Genomic DNA, 22,621 nt, shown 5'->3' on the forward strand with positions numbered 1-22,621 from the left:
CCTCTTAGCTAAGCAGACTCGCATAACATAAATTGTACATGCATAGGAATTTAGTAAACTACTGGGATCTTAGCTACTAACTATTCATAATTCAGATGACTGGAGAGAAGAATCTAGAATAGAAGTTCGAAGAAATATTGGAGATTTGAATATTATAAAACATACCAATTAACATAACAATTAATATAGCGCTATATAATTTCAATTTTTTTATCAACTATATGTTTATCAATAATCAATATCTTGATTAGATAGTAAGTTTTTTTTTTTTTTGGGTGAATTATTGTAATTATTTTTTAATATTACAATATTAGTGTTTATAATATGAAAAAGATTAAAAAATATATTATAATTATTATAATAAAGAATTAATATTATAAAATATTACAATAAAAAATTTCCTTTCTAGTTCTTTTTTTTATGTTATTGTTATAGAAGGTCTGCCCTAAGAAAAAAGGAAGAGGAAGAAAAAAATGAAAAAGAAAAGTGCAATCCAATCTATATAAACACAATCTAGATCATAATGAAGCATTCCAATGTTTTCATTCAGAAATGTGAAAGCTAAAACAAAAAGAAAAAAAGAATCAATCGTTCAAGTATTCAAAATTACATGCTAAAAATGATAGAAATAGGGGCATAGCATGTTAGCTTATACATCTACCACATATATATTTATGCATAATATTATTATGTACAATAAATATACATAACATATATGTGGTATATATCCATATATATATTGTATATTGAATTTAATTTCGAATACATAACTGATAGAATTTTTCATATTAGACCAAATATAAGTATCCGATAGAGATGAAAGAAGATAGATAATAAATCCAAATTAGGAGAAAATGTCTTTCAATATGGAACTGCTATCTAATGAATTCAACGGTTCCGGCCTAATATAAATAAACGAATAAAGAAGAGTGGCATCAAGACCCTACTAAAAAAAGGAGGGAGGGATATGGCGAAATTGGTAGACTCTACAGACTTAATTGGATAGAGCCTTGGTATGGAAACCTACCAAGTGATAACTTTCAAATTCAGAGAAACCCTGGACCTATAAATGGGCAATCCTGAGCCAAATCCTGTTTTCTGAAAACAAACAAGGATTCAGAAAGTGATAATAAAAAAGGATAGATGCAGAGACTCAATGGAAGTTGTTCTAACAATTGGAGTTGGCTGCGATGAATTAGTAAAGGAATCCTTCTATCAAAACTCCAGAAAGGATGAAGAATAGACCTGTATATACGTATGCATATCGAAATACTATTATATATGTATACGTACTGAAATACTATCTCTAAGCCAAATGATTAATGATGGCTGCGATTAATGATTAATGTTTATATGAAAAATGAAAAAATTGCTGTAAATCAATTCCAAGTAAAAAAATAAAAAATGGAATATTCATTGATCAAATCATTTACTCCATCATAATCTGATAGATCTTTTGAAAAATTGATTAATCAGACGAGAATAAAGATAGAGTCCCATTCTACATGTCAATATTGACAACAATGAAATTTATAGTAAAAAGAAAATCCGTCGACTTTAGAAATCGTGAGGTTTCAAGTCCCTTTATCCCTAAAAAGGCCCATTTGATTCCCTAATTTTTATCCTATACTCTCATTTTGTTAATAGTTCAAAATTCATTATGTTTATCGTTCATTAATTTTTTTTCTTTTCACAAGCCTTGTGATATATATGATACATGTACAACAACATCATTGAGCAAGTAACCCCGATTGTAAATTGGAATGATCATATTATTGCTCATATCGTACTAAAACTTAGAAAGTCTTCTTTTTTTTTTTTTTTTTTGGAAGAAGGCGTGTCTAAGACTTTGTACTCCCCTTTTCATCTTTTTCATTGACATAGACCCAAGTCATCTATTAAAATGAGGATGATGCATCGTGAATGGTCAAGATAGCTCAACTGGTAGAGAAGAGGACTGAAAATCCTCGTGTCACCAGTTCAAATCTTGTTCCTGGCACATGGATTGTTCGTATGATTACCGATTCTACAAATTGGTCAACATACATATTTATTAATTAATAGTATAGATCATGATACATGTTTATCCATCTAAGCGGCTGGAGAGATACCCCTTCTATTTAAGAAATAGAGAATATTTATAGATGAGTAAAGCGTATCTAAAGAAAGAAATAGATTTTGTTTCCTCATTTTTTAATTTATTTGTTCATACTGTGTCACTTGTCGTTCCCAAAGAATGGTACTACTTCTTCTATATTACAAAGGGAGTTGAGGGTATGAATAGCCAAGATTCATTTAAGATATAATACAAATAGAATATGATCCCTTTGCATTCATTTCTTTTGATTTTATTTTCATATTCTATTTCCCCATTTCCCCCTATGTTGTTACTTTCTAGAACCCATCTAAGTGATGTGCGGTACATAGTTCTGCATCATTAACTCTTTCATCCTATTCACTCAGCTCAGCTCATGTGGAAAAAGTATCTTTCAAAATTTGAAAATCGTACTAAATCCCTCTAATTTAATTTTTTTATTTTTTATTTAGGATTTTTTTTTTCCTGTCCTTTTTTTAACTTATACATAATATATGGAATGAATGAAACTTTAGCTCTTTGATCTATAAAAAAAAGTACAAATATCTTTGAATATCTGGAGTTGTAGAAGTGAAAATGAGTTTCTAATTATTCAATGAGCATCTTGTAGTTCATAAAAATTATGGGCAATATAATCCTTACGTAAAAGCCATCCTATCCAACTTTTCGGCATTAAGATACGTTTTATACGTGGCTGATTATTATAAAAGATTCCCAACATATCATAAGATTTCCTTTCTTGAAAATCTGCACTTTTACAAAACCCATAAAATAGACTGAATTCTAGGATTGCTCCTTGGGGCAAATACTTTTATGCATACTTTTTCCGGTTGGTCTATACCATACTCTATTCGTGTAAGATGATACGCACTGGCTAACAGTCCACCTGGTGCTACATCACAGGCACACTGGGACCATACATAAGTGTATGTTTGAATGCCAATCCTCAAGCTTTATTTGTAAAGTCTCTATTCCTTTATAATCAAAGCCTAAAAATCTATGAACTAGCCCATGTTTGACTAACCAAGCAGACAAATGACCCTGCATCTTTTTTATCTCTCCTCCATTTTTATTTGTATTGTATAAGTAGTTTATCTGTATAAGTATTATAAATATTTGACATTTACAATTATGATGAAATTTATGAAGATTGGCTTGCTGTTTGGTATTCTATATGTGTACCAAAAAAAAAAAAAAAAAAAAAGCTCCTACCTAATTCACTAATTCGTGGGAAGATATTGAACTTTTGTATTTCAAAAATGTTTTAGGGGGGATCTCTGAAGTAGATGGTGGTTGATAAAGCAATCCTTAATTATAATTTCCCGTATGAGTACTGCGTCCAACACGAAACTTATGGCTAGTAGTAAAACACCGATTTGCCTGTTAAGATCTAATTCGATCTTCATAGATTTCTCGAGATATTTTCTTCCAAAGTTTTGTTATAGCATTTATAACAGCCTCTGGTTTACATGGACAGCCGGGAAAATAGACATCTATGGGAATTAGCTTATCGACCCCTCGAACAGTACTATAAGAATCGATACTGAACATCCCCTCCATTATTGTACATGCTTCCATAGCAATAACATATTTCGGTTCAGGCATTTGTTCATATAATCTCACTACGGAAGGGGCCATTTTCATTGTTGCCATACCCCGTTGTTAAAATTAGTTCTGCCTGTCTAGGACTAGATCTTGGCACCAGTCCATAACGATTAGAGTCGAATTGCAATCCAATTAATGAAGCAAATTCAATAAAGCAACAACTGGTACCATAGAGAAGCGATCATAAACTAAAAAGTCTTGACCAATTTAAAAGATCACTTGATGTAGTTGAAATAACTGAATTTTGGATTGTTCAATCAAGGTCAATAATGGAATTCATAACTGTTTCATTTTTTTTTTTTTTTGTCTGTTGAATATTCAAGAGCTAAAACCATTCCAAAGCTCCTTTTCGCCATGCATAAATTGAACCAACAACTAGGATAAGCATGAAAATTAAAGCTTCTATAAATACGGATCCCCCCAATACATCAAAACTCATTGCCCATGGATAAAGAAAAATCATTTCAACATCAAAAACAACAAAAACGAGAGCAAACATATAATAACATATTTGAAATTGTAACCAAGCATCCCCCATTGGTTCTATTCCCGATTCATAACTCGAAAGTTTTTTGGATCCTTTGCTAATCGGGGCTAAAACTCCCGAAATTAGAAATGCCAAAATAGGAATAACACTTGATATTATTATAAATGCCCAAAAAATATCATATTCGTAAAGTAGAAACATAAATGCACTCCTATTAATAATGTGGAAAATATTCCAAATTAATTGATTTGAATTGGAATTAATTGTCAAGTCATCTATAATTGTTTAGTGTTATGGTATATGTCTCGTTTCAAGATTATCCATATCCACTATAAACTATAATTCTAATTCCATTTTATTTCTATTACCTATTACATTTATTTCGATATAGATACAATACATATTTGTTTATATTGCTCTCATACAAATAAACCTCTTTTGTTTCGCCTCACTTCAGATAATCTGATTAGATTATCTCTAAATCTAACTAAATCTAAAGAATTAAAGAAAAGGACTTCAAAATGTTTTTTTTTTTAAATTCTTTCTATATTTATATTCTATATTATAAATAAAATTCTCTATTAGAATTAATTCTAAATTTGAATATAGAATATTATATAAATTATTAAAAATTATTAATATTTTAATATTCTATAAATATTAATTTTTTTCTTTTTTATATTATAATTGTAATTATAGGTTTTAGGTTTATAGGGCTATACGGACTCAAACCGTAGACCTTCTCGGTAAGATAGATCAAACTTATTATTATCAAAATGATTTGAACTGTTTCAAAGACCCAACTTGCATTTTTTAGCATTAGGCTCTTTTGTTAACCGATATAAATATAGATTAGTCTACCATATTTTTTGAATGAAAAAGAGATAAAAAGATGGCTCCATGTCCTTCGATTCATTAAGTGAATTCCAATCCGAGAGCACTGCCAAAGTGTTTCAAAGAAGGGTTATTCTGACGTAGGTCTGCTTCTGGCCTAGATCAACTTAAGTTGTGGCCGAAGCGGGATTGGTCAAATTGTCTGTGGGTACATAAACTGCCTCAATAGAAGTTATGGACCTCTCTTTGGTAGAAGTAATTCTTTCTTGTAAAGAACCCATTTCGGTACTAAGAGTGGGTTTGATGTGATTCCACCCGAGCCCGCTCCACCGATAACCTGCTGGGGTGCTGACTCGATACGGATGAAGACTAGGCCAATCACAAGAGCTCAAATTAAGAGATTTAAGGGCAACCTGGGAGTATTTATACAGAGGGTAATCAATCTCAATAGAGCTTGTCCATACTTGAAGATACAAAGCCTAGCATCCAATTGGTGGAAGCTGATACGAACTCCGGTGACGGTTTTGGTACATTTTTGGAGTCCGGGAAGTATGAAATGGTTCCAATGCTTTATGCGTTCAATACATATGCCTAATAGGTCATGGAATCAAGTTAAATCAGCCTCAAATGCAATCAAAAAGGGCTTGTACGGACAGCATCAAGAATTTGGCCGAATTTGCAGTATTGCTTGCTGGCTTTACTGTATTTTGCTGTATTAGCCTTTTCTTATTTTTCCAAGCATGGACAACGTGTGGGACTTCATATTCAGCTTATTTGGCATCCTAAAAAGCATCTAGAAGCTGATTTGAAGCTCAAAGAGGTCAAAGATTGGTCAAAGTCAAATTACTCAAAAAGCTAGTATTATAGTTTCCTAATTTTATTCTACTTTTTGTTTTAGGAAACTACCATTACTTTTTAGTTTTTATTTATTTATTTTCTGGACAAATAAGTTTAGGAAAGTTATTATTTTATTATTTTCATTGTAAATTAATTAATTCCTAATTCAAAATAAAGGAATTAATTAATCAATTTTAGTTTAGGAAACTTAGTTTACGACATATTAGAATTCGGTCAAGTCTCCTAATTCCTATAGGAGTCCGGTTTTGAATTAATTTTTTAGGGTTTGTTTTGTTTATTTCAAGCCTATTTAAAGGCTTATTTTTCAGTAATAATAAAAACTTTGATTTGATTGAGAAAAAACTTGTGAGATTAATTATCTCTTTGTTCTTTGAGAACACCTAAAACACCATTAGAGAATTGGTTGTTTTAGCTTGACTTATCAATAGGTTTTCCATCCCCTATTGTGGCATCTACATTATACCAAGGTTTATAACCACAGGTTGGTTAGGGTTGAGGTCCATTCCATTAGAACTTGAACTTAATTGAGATTCGGGCTAATATAATATGGGTTTAGGAGCAGGTCGTCCTAGGTTTGTATCATTTGGTATCAGAGCTAAATTTTGTTCAGGTTTGATCTATCTTTATTTGTTTTATTTGTTTTTGTGTTATTCTGCAATTTTAGCATTAGGTTAAGGTCGCTTCTATCATCATACACATTCTGCATCTTAAAAAAAAAAAAAAAAATTCATTCCTAGTTGAATTAGGATTTCCTAGTTTTACCGTATTTTTTGTTTCCTAGTTTGTTGGTTGTCTTTCATTATTGTTCTTGTTAATTTTGGTTTTTGTTGATTTTTCTTTGCTGTTTTAGTCTTAAATATTTGCATTCAGATATTCAAAAAAAAAACAAAAAACAAAAGAAGTTTGCGGCATCATTTAAAAAAAAAAAAAAAACTGCACATTTTGTTTATTTGGAGGTAACGGGTTTGGTGTTTGTTTTGGAGTTGGAATTGCAATTTTGGTAATTATTCTTGCTACTGCAGTTGTTTATGTTCTATGAGTGAAAAAAAAAAAAAAAAAAGAAGAAGAAGAGGTAAAGCCGAATAAAAAAAGAAAAAAAGAAAAATATATTTCAGTTTGTTGGAGTTTGATTTGTTTGCTGGAAATTTGTTGGAGCTGCTGGTTTTTTTTTATTATTTATTCAATATTTGGGTTGCTGGGAAATTATTTTTGCTGCTGGATATTTGGTTTTTGGGTGCTTAAATTAGTTGGATTAAAATTAGTTGAAGGATTTGATACAAAACTTGAATTACAAAGAACAACAACCAACAACTATTCTATATTTTTGTTCTCTTGGATTCTTGTTCGTATTTGAATTTCTTTTTCTGGAATTTTATTCTTGAACTCATAATCTACTACCATCTGGTGCAGTTTTCAAAAATTCCAATGTTTTCCCATTATTTTGTGTTTTCTTGTCTAGAAAGCCGAAAAATTAGGATTTGTTGGATTCTTTCAGCATTAACCTACTTTTTGCTTACTGTTTGTTGATAAGTTTAATTAAAACATACTAGTGATCTAATTGCTGTTTTGTGGGTGTTTTAATTAGAACTTTGAGATAATTCATTGAGTGGAAAAAGGCAAGAGTGTGTGAGCTTGAAAGAGGGTAAAAGCCGAAACTAGTGTGCAAACACGAGTGTCGAGACCTTGTTTAAGTGAAACACGTGAGGGAGTGAATATTGTGAGGGTTTATTTTATTTTTTGCAGTATTTTACTAACATGGCAGATTCTAGAATAAGAAGAGGAGATCCATCCTTGAGGATCAATGAGGAAGAGTCCGTAGCATTCCATGGCGATGCCCGAGCTACCGGGAGTGGAGACCAAGTGGACATGAGAGCTGTTTTGATACGAACCTAGGACGACCTGCTCCTAAACCCGTATTATATTAGCCCGGATCTTTAATTAAGTTCAAGTTCTAATGGAAAGGACCTCAACCCCTAACCAACCTGTGGTTAGAAACCTTGGTATAATGTAGACGCCACAATAGGGGATGGAAAACCTATTGATAAGTCAAGCTAAAACAACCAATTCTCTAATGGTGTTTTAGGTGTTCTCAAAGAACAAAGAGATAATTAATCTCACAAATATTTTCTTTATCAAATCAAAGTTTTTAAAGTTCTCTTATTAATGAAAAATAAGCCTTTTAAATAGGCTTTGAAAGAAACAACATAAACCCTAAAAACCCTAGGAAAAACCGGCCACACAATGGAGAATCCTACCTTGGCCGAAACTTTCCTAATCCTAAACTAATTTGGATTAATTAATTCCTTTATTTTGAATTTAGGAATTAATTAATTTACAATGAAAATAATAAAATAAAAACTTTCCTAAACTTATTTATCCAGAAAATAAATAAATAAAACTTAAAAAGTAAAGGTAGTTTCCTAAAACAAAAAGTAGAATAAAATTAGGAAACTATAATACTAGCTTTTTGACTAATTTGACTTTGACTATTCTTTGACCAAATTGATCTCCAAATCAGCTTCAATATGCTTTCTAGGATGCCAAATAAGCTTATCCACGTTGCCCTTGCTTGGAAGTATGAAAAAAAGGTCAATACAGTAAATACAGTAAAACCCACGGAGAATACAGCAAATCCGGCCCTTTCCTTCTCCTTGTGCGCAAACCACCTTGTTGGTCGGCTTTGAAGCTGCTTTGGCTGGTTTCTATGACTCATCCTCCATATGAATTGAACCCATAAAGATAGGGTTCCAATTCATACAACCCAGCCTCTTTATTGTTACCAAAAACGTCACCCGACCCCGTTTTGGCTTCTATTGCTTGTATGAGTAACACAGGCCTTTGTTCTTTAGATATGGCCAACCCCTCTTGGCTGTGACTTATTCCTTGTATGAAGACAGCAAGATTGTCCTTGAACCTCTTGGCTTGGGCCCTAGTGATCGGCCCCACCTTCATTTGTATTGGGTCAGTACCCCAGCGGGTTGTTGGTCGAGCAGTCTCGGGTGGATTCGCATCATGTTTTGGAGTCAATACAGCGGGTTAGTGCTCAAGTTGAGCATGTGAATCAAAGGATGGGAAGGCTAGAAGTTTCCCAAGGAATTCCGAACACAAGAAATAGGCAAGAATTCCATGGAGGACAAGGCCGAGGACGAGGAGGTCGCGAGAGACCGAGAGAGGAATTTGATGAGGAGCCATTCGGTGGAGACTTTGAGGAAGGCATGGACGAAACCTTTGCTATCCAAGAGAGATCTGGCCGTGGAAGGTATAGGAGGGAAGGAACAGATGACAATCTTAGCAATATCAAGATCAACATCCCACCATTCATGGGAAAAAGTGATCCCGAAGCATATTTGGAGTGGGAAGAAAAGATGGAGATGATATTTGACCGCCATAATTATTCAGAGGCTAAGAAGGTGAAATTGGCAGCAATGGAGTTTGTCCATTATGCACTCCAATGGTGGACCAATGAGCAAAACACCCGAAGGAGAGTTGGTGATGACTTGATTACTACATGGCGACAAATGAAAGGAGCCATGCGGAAGCGATTCGTACCATCACATTATCATAGGTTGCTGCATCAAAGACTTCAATCTTTATCTCAAGGACATGGATCCGTGGAGGATTATTACAAGGAGATGGAGATGCTTATGAAGAGATTGAACTTGAATGAAGATAGGGAAGCAACCATGGCAAGGTTTCTTGGTGGTTTGAATCGTGAAATAGCCAATCGACTAGAATTGCAACAATATGTGGAATTGGAGGAGATGTTGCATGTGGCTATTAAATTAGAGCACCAATTCAAGAGGAGGGGTGTAAGATCATGGTTTGGAGGTGTTTCCAACAGTGGAAGGTCCAATTCTAGTGGCTGGAGGAACAATCCCATCTATGAAAGCAAGCCAAAGCCGAAAGTCAAAGAAGAAAGTTCAAATTGGCCAAGGAAGGAGACTAGAACCAAATCTGTCCAAGCACCAAAGAATGAGGTAAAATTAGATCCTAAACCTTTTAGAACTCATGATGTTATGTGTTTTAAGTGCCAGGGAGGAGGACACATCGCTAGCCAATGCCCGAATAGAAGAATCATGGTGTTAAAGGGCAATGACGAGCTAGAATCGGAAAGTGAAGAAAGTGAGGATGAAGCCAAGCAAGAGGAGGAGGACTTGGAGGATGAACCCAAAACCTTGCAAGCATCCAATGCTGAATTAAACTTGCTTTCTAGGAGAGTACTTGCTGCATACAAAGATGAGGATGAAATTCAAAGAGAGAACATCTTCCACACCCGATGTGAAATTCAAGGTAAGATTTGTAGTATGATTATTGATAGTGGAAGTTGTACAAATGTAATTAGTAACATTGTAGTTGATAAATTAGGCTTAATAACTATTAAACATCCAGAACCATATAGATTACAATGGCTTAATGATGGTGGTGAAATAAAAGTGAATAAACAAGCCAAAGTAAAATTTAATATAGGTAGATATGAGGATGTAGTTTTATGTGATATTGTACCCATGATTGCTGGACATATACTATTCGGTAGGCCATGGCAATTTGATAAAGATGCTACTCATTTTGGTCGAGAAAATAGTATTGTTTTTAGGTTTAAAGGGAAGAAGGTCAAGCTGGAACCATTATCTCCTAAAGAGGTTTACAAAGACCAATTACAAATGCAACAAAGGAGAGAAGCCGAAAAGCTTAAGGAAAAAGCAAGTATGGCACCAACGGCTTCACCATCCTTTCAAGAAGGTAAGAATGAGGTTGTTGATCAAGGTAAGGTTTCTAAGACTCATATTGAGTGGAAAGATCAAGGAAAAACTGAAAGAGAGGGGAAAGAAAGTGGCAAACCCGAGAGCTTGGAGAAGGAAGAGAAATCCGAAGGTTTGCGCCAATCCAAGGGGAAAGAAGAAAAAGAAAGAAAAGAAAGGTTAAGTAGCAACTTTTATTTGAGTTTAGGGGATATTAATAAGATTATTGAGTGTAAGAAACCTTTATTGGTCATGATTTATAAAGAAAATTATTTTAATGATCAAACTAACTTTGAAGAACTTGAATTGCCAAGTTCAATGATTTCTCTTTTCAAGGAATTTGGAGATGTCTTCCCAACTGAAATTCCAAGTGGACTACCATCCAATCAAGAGGGAAAAGGTGAGCTTGCTATCCAAGGTAAGTCTTCTAATACTCAGGTTGTGTGGAAAGATTTTAATAAAACCAAGAATGAAAAATTTGGTGCAAAAGCCGAGAGTGAGGAAGGTGAGATGGCATTGAGTGAGAAAGGAAAAGAAAGACAAGAAAGGAAGAATATAAATTTTTATCTTAGCTTTGGTGATGTTAATAAAGTAATTATGAATAAGAAATCATTGCTGACCATGAATTTTAAAGATACTTATTTAAAGATGTCTTTATTGCATAGAACTTTATCTGCATTGTTGAGAGCTTTACTTAGTGGTAATTTGAAAATTTGGGAAATATTGTTTGCTAACTTTAAAAAGTGTAATTTTTACCATAATGAGCATGTATTTCTAGATTTTGTTGTAATAGTGTTTGACCCAGGAGAATTGGCTTGGTTGCACTTACGAAAGGAAAGGTTTCCTAAACAAAGAAAGTCAAAGCTCATGCTGCCTATGGATGGACTTTTTCAAGTTTTGAAGCCGAATAACAAGAATGCCTACAAGCTTGATTTACCGGGTGAGTATAACATGAGTGCTGCATTTAATGTTGCTAATTTAACTCCTTTTACTGCAGGTGATGATCTTGATTTGAGGACAAATCCTTTTCAAGAGGAGGGGAATGATGTGATTCCGCCCGAGCCCGCTCCACCAATAACCTGCTGGGGTGCTGACTCGATACGGATGAAGACTAGGCCAATCACAAGAGCTCAAATTAAGAGATTTAAGGGCAACCTGGGAGTATTTATACAGAGGGTAATCAATCTCAACAGAGCTTGTCCATACTTGAAGATACAAAGCCTATTCGAAGCATCCAAGTGGTGGAAGCTGATACGAACCCGGGTGACGGTTTTGGTACATTTTTGGAGTCCGGGAAGTATGAAATGGTTCCAATGCTTTATGGGTTCAATACATATGCCTAATAGGTCATGGAATCAAGTTAAATCAGCCTCAAATGCAATCAAAAAGGGCTTGTACGGACAGCATCAAGAATTTGGCCGAATTTGCTGTATTGCTTACTGGCTTTACTGTATTTTGCTGTATTAGCCTTTTCTTATTTTTTCAAGCATGGGCAACGTGTGGGACTTCATATTCAGCTTATTTGGCATCCTAAAAAGCATCTAGAAGCTTATTTGAAGCTCAAAGAGGTCAAAGATTGGTCAAAGTCAAATTAGTCAAAAAGCTAGTATTATAGTTTCCTAATTTTATTCTACTTTTTGTTTTAGAAAACTACCATTACTTTTTAGTTTTTATTTATTTATTTTCTGGACAAATAAGTTTAGGAAAGTTATTATTTTATTATTTTCATTGTAAATTAATTAATTCCTAATTCAAAATAAAGGAAGTAATTAATCAATTTTAGTTTAGGAAACTTAGTTTAGGACATATTAGAATTCGGTCAAGTCTCCTAATTCCTATAGGAGTGCGGTTTTGAATTAATTTTTTAGGGTTTGTTTTGTTTCTTTCAAGCCTATTTAAAGGCTTATTTTTCAGTAATAATAAAACTTTGATTTGATTGAGAAAATACTTGTGAGATTAATTATCTCTTTGTTCTTTGAGAACACCTAAAACACCATTAGAGAATTGGTTGTTTTAGCTTGACTTATCAATAGGTTTTCCATCCCCTATTGTGGCGTCTACATTATACCAAGGTTTCTAACCACAGGTTGGTTAGGGGTTGAGGTCCATTCCATTAGAACTTGAACTTAATTGAGATTCGGGCTAATATAATATGGGTTTAGGAGCAGGTCGTACTAGGTTCGTATCAGGGTTGATATCACATAGCAGAGGGCATTCTACCTAACAAGGCCAATACTTCGGATCCCACTTGGACAAAATGAAAGATATTGTCAATAAATAGAAGTATGTCTTGTTCATTAACATCTCAAAAATATTCTGCCATAGTTAGGGTAGTTAAACCAACTCTCATACACGCTCATGGATGTTCATTCATCTGACGATAGACTACAGCTACTTTTGACTCTGAAATATTTTTTTCATTAATTACTCCAAATTCTCTCATTTCAATATAAAGATCATTGCCTTCATGAGTACGTTCACCTACTCCGCCAAATACGGATACACCCCATGAGCTTTGGTAGTGTTGTTGATTAATTCCAAATTGAGTACTGTTTTGCCCACTCCCACTTCCTCGAATAGTCCTATTTTTCCTCCACGGCGATAAGGGCTTAAAAGATCTACTACTTTTATTCTTGTTTCAAAAATTGATAATTCTATATCTAACTATATAAAGGCATGCGCAGATCTATGAATATGAGATGTTGTGCAAGTATCTACAGGATCTAAATTATCAATGGGTTCTCCAAGCACGTTCAAAATTCATCCTAGCATCACTCCACCAACTGGAACACTTAGAGGAGCTCCTGTGTCAATCACTTCCATTCCTCTCGTTAGACTGACAGTAGCACTCATAGCTACCACTCTAATTCGATTATTTCCTAATAATTGTTGTACTTCACAAGTCACATTAATTTTTTTAGGAAATATGAATATTAAGTAATAATAGCATGGCTCTTTGAATTTGATATAAAAAGAAATTTTTTTCAAAATACTTACATTATGTATCGAAAGAGTAGTATGACATAAAGAAAGGGTATTTCCAATTTTATATGATCTATCAGGAGACTTATTTCAGCGTCATAAACTTTTTTGTTTTCACACCGAAGATACCAATATTTATGTTATGAAAGAATATGAAAATAAATAAAAAATAAAAAAACATAAATAAGTAAAACAAAGAAAATCTTATTTATTTGTATTGAAAAAGAAAAAAAAAACTTTAGGATTGCTAAATAACAGACAAAATAATAAAGCAAAGGAGCCATCATAGTATTTTTTTAACTACTCCAAAAGGAAGGGTGATTACTGGATCATTTACCTATGTGAATCTGACAAACTCTATATATATGTATATTTTCTATTTTTTTTTTTCTATTTCCTCGATGTAAGGTAAAAAAGGTAAAAGTAAATTCCATTGTAGAGGTGTATACAATGCGTAAAAAATGCCTGTACGATTGTCCAATTCTATCTTCTTCTTTTTTCGCGCTATTTATTTTATTATTCTTTCTCTTCGACTTTCATCATGCAAGATAGAGGAACTATCTGTATGTTATATTATCAGGGTAATGATATATCAAGCTGCTAACGCTTTTTATGAGGCACAGACTGGAGAATTTGTCATGGAAGCAGAAGAGCTACTAAAGCTGCACGAAGGGTTTGTGTACAAAGAACAGGCAAACCTTTATAGGTTGTTTCCGAAGACATGGAAATATATATTTTTATGTCAGCAACAAAAGCCCAAGCTCATGGAATTGTTGATGGTGTAGCAGTTAAAAACAATAACCAAAACTAAAACTAACAGAACAGGGTTTTCATGTAAATTCGTGATTTGTGATTTATCGTCTTATCGGATTTAATATTCTATTAATTAGTAATTAATCAATTAATATATATAAATTAATCAATTAATATATATAAATTAATCCATTAATATAAATGATTCATAATCATGCAGTTAGGATCGATCTAAACCAGCTCATTACGTATATGATTTAACATGCTAACTATTAAACAACTTATTAGAAACACAAGACAGTCAATCAAAAATGTCATGAAATCTTCTGCTCTTTGGGTGTCAGGACCCATCCAAAGTTCCCCACTGGAACCCTAGACAAGCCCTGATCCCAGGGAAACCCTACCGGACCCTTCTGTGGAAAATCCGGCAGAACCTCCCCTAAGGGATGGACTTACCACAAAATTCCCTGCACTGAAAACACACTTCTATAATTATCCCCTTATTGCTCCCACAGTACTACAAACTGGTTCCACAAATTTCAGCACTCCAAAATAAAAATACAATAATCCAGTGCAATTTAAATACATAAGTGTCCCATACAGTATACAGAGCTTTATGACATACTACAAAGTATTGAATACAGCAAGAGTGAAAGAAATAATACAACTGCAGTAAAAGAAGAACAAGGTACTGCACGAACAAATATAGCGAGGAAGATCAAATCCGCTCCGAGTGGACACCGACAACCTCATACCTAGAGGAACGGAATTTAAGAGTGTGAGATGCTAATCATCTCAGTGAGCGACCCTACTGCTATACAATATAATACTACGGTAATAGGTATATAAATAATAATTATTTGGAAATAAAATTTTCTCTCAAAACCCTAACAATTCTCTCAGTTGGAAAGGTTCCCCTTTTAAAACATTTTCACAAAACCCTTTATTCGTATTCCCCGAAAACCAAAACATCAAATCAATATCAGAAACAGTAATAAATAATTTTTAATTCCCATACAATTTTAAAACATTTTATTTTGAAAACACAGTTCCAAAAATCAGTTGATGCACCCACTATATACCAGTGGCGCCAACAATACCCAGCGTCCCGAGGTACCGCCAGACAGGAGGTTATAGAAAGAAACCGGCATACGGTCGCGTGGCGTCCCACTGCGCCGCTGCTAACCTGGTGTCCCGGCCAAATGGGGGTGGCCACCCTCTCCGATGGCATCCACAGGACACCCTCATAATATCACCTGCGCGCTACTCACACCCACCTGCGCGCTAATCATATCCGTGTACACAATATCCATATCACATATACCATATCACATAATCAGAACACCAGTACGTGCACGGTGCATCTAAAAATTATAAAATCTGCAAATTAAAATTTTAAAACAAATTTCACATTTTTCATAAGCATAGCGGGCATAATCCATCCGCTTGAACCGGGAAATTCTCCACAATTTCTTTATAATCAATACCATAAATTCCATGATTTTCAAATCCACCAACTTCCAAATCCATCAATTCAAATATCCACGTTTTTCCAAGCATAAATAATTTCTCGAAATATCATAATCAAAACTCATAATATTCCATGGGCATATTTATAAAAATTGAAATCACCAACATAACCAAATATTTTCTTTGAAATATTTGAAAATCAAATCGTGTCCATTTTACTATTAAAACCACACCAATTTCAAAATCCTCAAATCCATAAAATAATTTCACATGGCATAAATTTGTAAAATGCGCATTTTCTTAAATCCAATAAATTCATAAATAATTCCACAATAAATCCAATAAATATTTGGCATATAAAAATTAAATTCCAAATATTTAAATCAAACATAATATATTCACCAATTAAATTCCCCAAAATAAATTGAAGGTGGGTCACTCACCTTGTGCACGTATCTCAATCAAGATCCTCCGTGGGATCGACTCCGCTACTCGCACGTGCACCTAAAACATCCACAGTACCAAACCACAAATATTAATATTTTATTCGGGTAATCCCCAAATGGGTACCCGGGGAGTGAACACCAAACGATAACCAAAATTTATGAATTATATACCAAATCGAAGCTCAAGTGATGCTAATCACAGATCCGATCTTAAATTCCGATGATCGAACCCGACGGGGTCGAAATTTCATCGGGAAGCTTTTCGAGTTTCGGCTCCGCAATTCTCCCAAACCATCGCGAATTGGCAGAAACGGATGCCGGATTCGGGTTTAGGAGGTCGAACACTGCGGACTGGAGCTGGCCGGAAAACTGGGTACTCGCCGGAACAGTATTTTCCGGCGAGCCGCCGCGGTCACCGGCAACCGTCACCGGCGGCGGCGCGTGCGGTGGCCGTTGGCTGTGAAATTTTGCAGACTTGTAGATCTTGAGGAGAGCAACCCAACCGGACCGGCGGTGAGCAAAACGGAGGCCGGACGGCAGAGAAATCACCGATTGAAGATTTCCGGCCCCTCACCGAAAAACGCTCTAATCCCGGCGCGTCGGTGGTCCGATGGCCGTGATTTTTGGTGGGTCGGCCGGACTTGAGGAGAGGATGATGGGTGTACGGCGCGTGTGGCCGGAAAATGGCCTGAAGAGGGTCGATTTGCGGTGGCCGGCGATGGAGGGGAAAAACTCGCCGCCGAACTTCGGAGCTCCGATCCGGGCGCGTCCGGTGGCCGTTCACCGTGAAATTTGGAGGTTTTGCCGGAAATGAGGTGGGCAATCTGGCTGACCGGTGCGTGTACAGTAACTTGGCAGGAAAATTTCAAAATCTCCGGTGGCCGACGACTCTCTCTCTCTCTTTCTCTCTCCTCTCTCTCTTCTCTCTCTTCCCCGAGTGTTTTAACAAATAAAAACCCCTGTGTGACACTGTTCATGGCATGTGGACCAATCAGAAGCTGACACATGGCGTTACTGTGCACTTAAGCCAGATATATTAAAATAATACGGTACCCGGTGAATTTCAAACGTCCGTAACTTTTTAACCAAATGTCCGATTTAAGCGTGCCGCTAGTCTATGAACTCGTATCGACGAGTACTTTACAACCATACAAGAGTCAACTCAAAATTACATCATAAGAAAAAGTCAACTCCCGGCACCTTTTGGACAGTTTGCACTTCAACTTGTTTCGCCCATAACTTTCAAACCGTAGCTCCGTTTCGGACGTGCTACTAGTCTACGAACTCAGGGCGTCATGCACTTCGCCACGATACCTTGGTCAACTCGAAATTCCAACTGGAGCAAAAAGTCAACTTTTGACCCGTTCGGTCAACGATCAACCTAGAGGAACAGATACGGGTACAGATACGGGTACAAAAATTTCATCCTCAAAATTTCCGCACGTCACTGGAACAGATACGGGTACTGCTCACGCATCTGCGCTTCGGGTTCCCATGTTGCTTCATCGACTAAGTGGTTCCGCCATAAGACCTTAACTAGAGGAATAGTCTTGTTGCATAGCGTCCATTCCTCGCGATCCAAAATCTGTACTGGCTGCTCCTCATACGAAAGATCTTCCCTTAACTCTATGTTCGGACTCTCGAGTACGTGCGAAGGGTCTGCAATATACTTCCGTAGCATCGACACATGAAATACATTGTGCACTCGAGCTAGCTCTTCCGGTAACGGCAACCTGTACGCCACAGGGCCAATCCTCTCCGTAACCTCATAAGGCCCAATATAACGAGGACCCAACTTACCTCGTCGACCAAAACGTACTACTCCTTTCCATGGAGATAGTTTTAGGAATACCCAATCTCCTACATCGCATTCCAAATCCTTTCTACGCACATCGGCGTAACTCTTTTGTCTATCTTGGGCAACCTTCCATCGATCCCTAATGATCTTTACCTTGTCCAAGGTCATCCTTAAATACTCAGATCCGACCGCATTATTTGTTGCAAGGAGTCTCGCTTCTCCTACCTCACTCCAACACAAAGGTGTCCGACACTGCCTCCCATATAAAGCTTCATACGGGGACATCCCAATACTCGCCTGATAACTGTTGTTGTAGACAAACTCTATCAGTGGCAGTTGTTCATCCCAGCTACCGCGAAATTGCATAATGCAAGACCTTAGTATGTCTTCTAATGTCTGAATTGTACGCTCTGCTTGTCCATCAGATTGCGGGTGAAAAGCGGTGCTGTAGTTAAGTCTTGCTCCTAGTGCATCAGCCAACTTCTGCCATAGTCGTGAAGTAAAGTGCGGATCTCGATCGGAGACGATGGCTAACGGTACTCCATGAAGACTTACAATGCGTTGCACGAACAACTGGGCTAACTTCTCGGGTGAAAAATGTTCTCGTACCGGTAGGAAGTGTGCCGACTTGGTAAGACAATCAATGATTACCCAAATGCCGTCGTACCTTCTAGGTGTGGAAGGAAGCTTGAATACGAAGTCCATGTTGAGTTCTTCCCACTTCTACACGGGAATCGGTAAAGGTTGGAGTAGTCCCGAAGGCTTCTGTCTTTCTGCTTTTACTTGTTGACAAATCAAACATTTTGATACGAAGTCTGCCACTTCTCTCTTCATACCAATCCACCAATAATACTTAACAAGCGTTCGGTACATCTTGGTACTCCCTGGATTCATCGCATACATCGAGCTATGCGCCTCCTCCAAAATCTCCTTCTTGAGTCCTGGGATATCCGGAACACAAAGTCGTCCTTTATACACGAGGGCTCCATCCCTTCTTATTGAAAATTCCGGATCAAGACCTTCTTGTACCTTGCCCTTAATTGTCCTCAACTTAGGATCTTCCATTTGGGTCTCTACTATACGATCCACCAACACCGATCGTACCTGGAAGCTAGCCATAAGAACTCCTGAAGGGTGGATATGCATTAACACCCCCATCTTCTTCAACTCCACCATGAGAGGTAGTTGGATGACTTAGACGTGAGCAAGGGATCCAGTAGCCTTCCTACTCAAAGCATCTGCCACTACATTTGCCTTACCCGGGTGATAATCAATCACACAGTCATAATCCTTTAACAACTCCATTCATCGCCTTTGCCTCATATTTAACTCCTTCTGAGTGAAAATATACTTGAGGCTCTTGTGGTCGGTATAGATTTGGCATGTGGCCCCATACAAGTAGTGCCTCCACTTCTTTAGAGCAAAGACTACCGCTGCCAATTCTAAGTCGTGCGTAGGGTAATTCTGTTCGTGCTGCTTCAATTGCCGAGATGCATACGCTACCACCCTTTGATTCTGCATTAGCACGCAACCCAACCCTTGATGGGATGCATCACAATAAACTTCAAAACCTTCATTCCCATCAGGTAAAGTTAAAACAGGTGTGGATGTCAACTTTTGCTTCAACTCCTGAAAACTCTGTTCACACCTGTCCGTCTAACTAAATCCAACATCCTTTCGGGTCAATCTATGAAGCAGCCCGGCAATCCTTGAAAACCTTTCAATAAAACGACGGTAGTAACCCGCTAAGCCAAGAAAACTTCATACCTCCCTCACAGTGGTAGGGCGCTCCCAACTCAACACTGCCTTTACCTTATCAGGGTCCACATAGATACCTTCTGCCGACACGATATGTCCGAGAAAACCCACTTGATTCAACCAGAATTCACACTTGTCAAACTTAGCATATAGCTAATGTTGCCTTAGAGTTTGGAGCACTCTCTTCAAATGTCTCGTGTGCTCTTCTCGGCTCCTTGAATATATCAGAATGTCATCGATAAATACAATGACAAAACGATCCAAGTACGGACGAAACACCCTATTCATCAAGTCCATGAAAGCTGCTGGGGCATTGGTGAGTCCGAACGACATCACTAGGAATTCGTAATGTCCGTACCTCGTCCTAAAGGCAGTCTTAGGAATGTCCGACTCTCGGATCCTTAACTGATGGTACCCCGACCTCAAGTCAATCTTGGAGAACACCTTGGCACCTTGGAGTTGGTCAAATAGATCATCTATCCTTGGCAACAGATAGCGTTTAGGGATGGTGACCTTATTAAGTTGTCGGTAGTCTATACACAGCCTTAGACTACCATCCTTCTTCTTTACAAACAAAACTGGGGCTCCCCACGGCGATATACTTGGTCTAATAAACCCCTTATCTACCAAATCTTACAATTGGACCTTTAGCTCCCTTAACTCCACTGGAGCCATCTGATACGGTGGTAGAGAAATAGGCATGGTGCCCGGAATTAAGTCAATGGGAAAGTCAACTTCCCTCTCCGGAGGCAATCCTGGTAACTCCTCAGGAAATACATCCGGGAAATCCCTCACAACGGGCATGTCTTCCAACCTGACCCCACTTACTCGGGTATCTACCACATGAGCCAAATACCCCTGGCAACCTTTATTCAGTAGCTTCTTGGCAGTAAGGGTAGATATCAACCTCGGTAAGGGCCTTCCAACTCCTCCACGGAATACTACTTCTAGCAACCCTGGCCTCCTGAATGTGACTTCTTTGCTGAAACAATCTACAGATGCATGGTTCCTTGCCAACCAATCCATGCCCAAAATTACATCAAGCCCGGACAGATCCAACAGGATCAAGTCCGCCTCCATCACTTGATCTTCGATGCAGAAGAAACATTCCTTGATTAACTGGCTAGGCCACAAGGATTCTCCTGCAGGAGTGGCTATCTCCACTAGACATCCTAAAGGAGTAGGGGTCATACCGACCCGAGTGACGAATTCCTTTGAGATGAATGAATGTGTTGCTCCTGGGTCTATAAGTTCCAATGCATCATTACCGAATATATTCAATGTACCTGTCACGACGTCCGGTGTAGCTAGGGCCTCCTGCTGCGTCATCGCAAAATGTAAATTCATGTTTGAGTTCGGATTTGAATATTATTTTGATTCAATTCACGAGTTATTTATTTTTAGTTCTCAAACCAGCAGTTCGAGTGGTCGACTCGCTTCTTTCAAATTGTTTCTCATTATTAAGAAAAGGTAATGTATTACATAATGGTAATACATATATGACTCAATGTGTATATGTAGTTAACAACTAACCATTTGTATTTGTACATAGAATCCCTAATTCAAATTGAAATGTACAACTTGACTTGAAATGTACAACGATTCACTACAGTAGTTAGTACAGTAGATAGTCAATATTTGTTTTCTTAAAACAAAAAAATAAATCCCTTTTTACTTCTACCTGAGAATTCCCAAAAAATATTCTTTTTTTTTTTATCTTATGTCGGGTTTTATCTTTATTTAATACATATATAATATACGTATTTTATTATTATATGATATATGATATATGAGACAAAAAAGAAGAAATAGCAAGATAGTTTGTGTATATTAATGCAAGAAATAAAGATGTGGAAAACATGAAAGAGATTCTCTACAATGACACTGTAGGCCAATTGAAAGGGATGTAGCGTAGCTTGGTAGCATGTTTGTTTTGGCTACAAAATGTCACGGGTTCAAATCCTGTCATCCCTACCTATTACTTATGGGTAATAACGAGAGATCAATTGAAATTGATTAAACTTGGATATACAAAATCAATCTCTAATTTTATTATATTTTTTTATGATAGTATATACATGCAAGACAAATTGGGTCACAAAATTATTTTTGTTATAATAAAGCGCTCTTAGTTCAGTTCGGTAGAACATGGGTCTCCAAAACACGATGTCATAGGTTCAAATCCTACAGAGTGCGATTCCATTTTTCTTATTTGTTTGGTTGTAAATTACACTAAAATACTTGAGCAGCAATCTTAATTTGACCTCTTGTAGATTAAAGAAAAAGAAAGTAGGAGGTCTATCAAAAAAATGAGATGTTAATTAATCAAAGGTCACCATGTTTGTATTGTAAATATGCAATTACAAATAATCCAGCCAAAGTAATAAGAATTAGACCTAAGACAATTCCAAATAGAAAAACTTCAATCATTTCAATTTCTTTGAATGGAGAAAATATATATATTCAATCCTTAAATATTAATCCGTATTACCTATGAATCTCAATGATCAAGAACTGGAAATTGACAGGGTAAGGAACTATAAAATATATGAACTACCACAGAAGGGTTTTTTTAGGAATGGTTCATGCAATTAGTTTCAAATAATCGTATCTTGTTTAGACCAATAAATGGGGCTAAGGTTATAGTCAAAGCTGCTAGTGGAAAACCAAAATAACTACCTATAGTAAGCATGAAGAGGATAAATTTAAATACAATATGTTTTTTCTATACATATGTTTATAAAGTACTTCCCTAAGTTTCCGTTTTTGAAATATACGAGGATAAGCAAAAATACC

At 36.4% G+C, this 22,621-nt stretch overlaps 1 non-coding gene across 1 annotated transcript; it reads left to right on the forward strand.

The window, feature by feature from the left end:
• Positions 1 to 21,947: 21,947 nt before the first annotated feature.
• On the forward strand, positions 21,948 to 22,021 carry TRNAW-CCA (transfer RNA tryptophan (anticodon CCA)). Its single transcript has one exon. It is a non-coding gene; the product is annotated as a tRNA-Trp (tRNA).
• Positions 22,022 to 22,621: the final 600 nt, after the last annotated feature.

This window comes from Ziziphus jujuba, chromosome 4 (assembly GCF_031755915.1).
Source record: "Ziziphus jujuba cultivar Dongzao chromosome 4, ASM3175591v1".
In the NCBI taxonomy this organism is placed as follows: Eukaryota; Viridiplantae; Streptophyta; class Magnoliopsida; order Rosales; family Rhamnaceae; genus Ziziphus; species Ziziphus jujuba.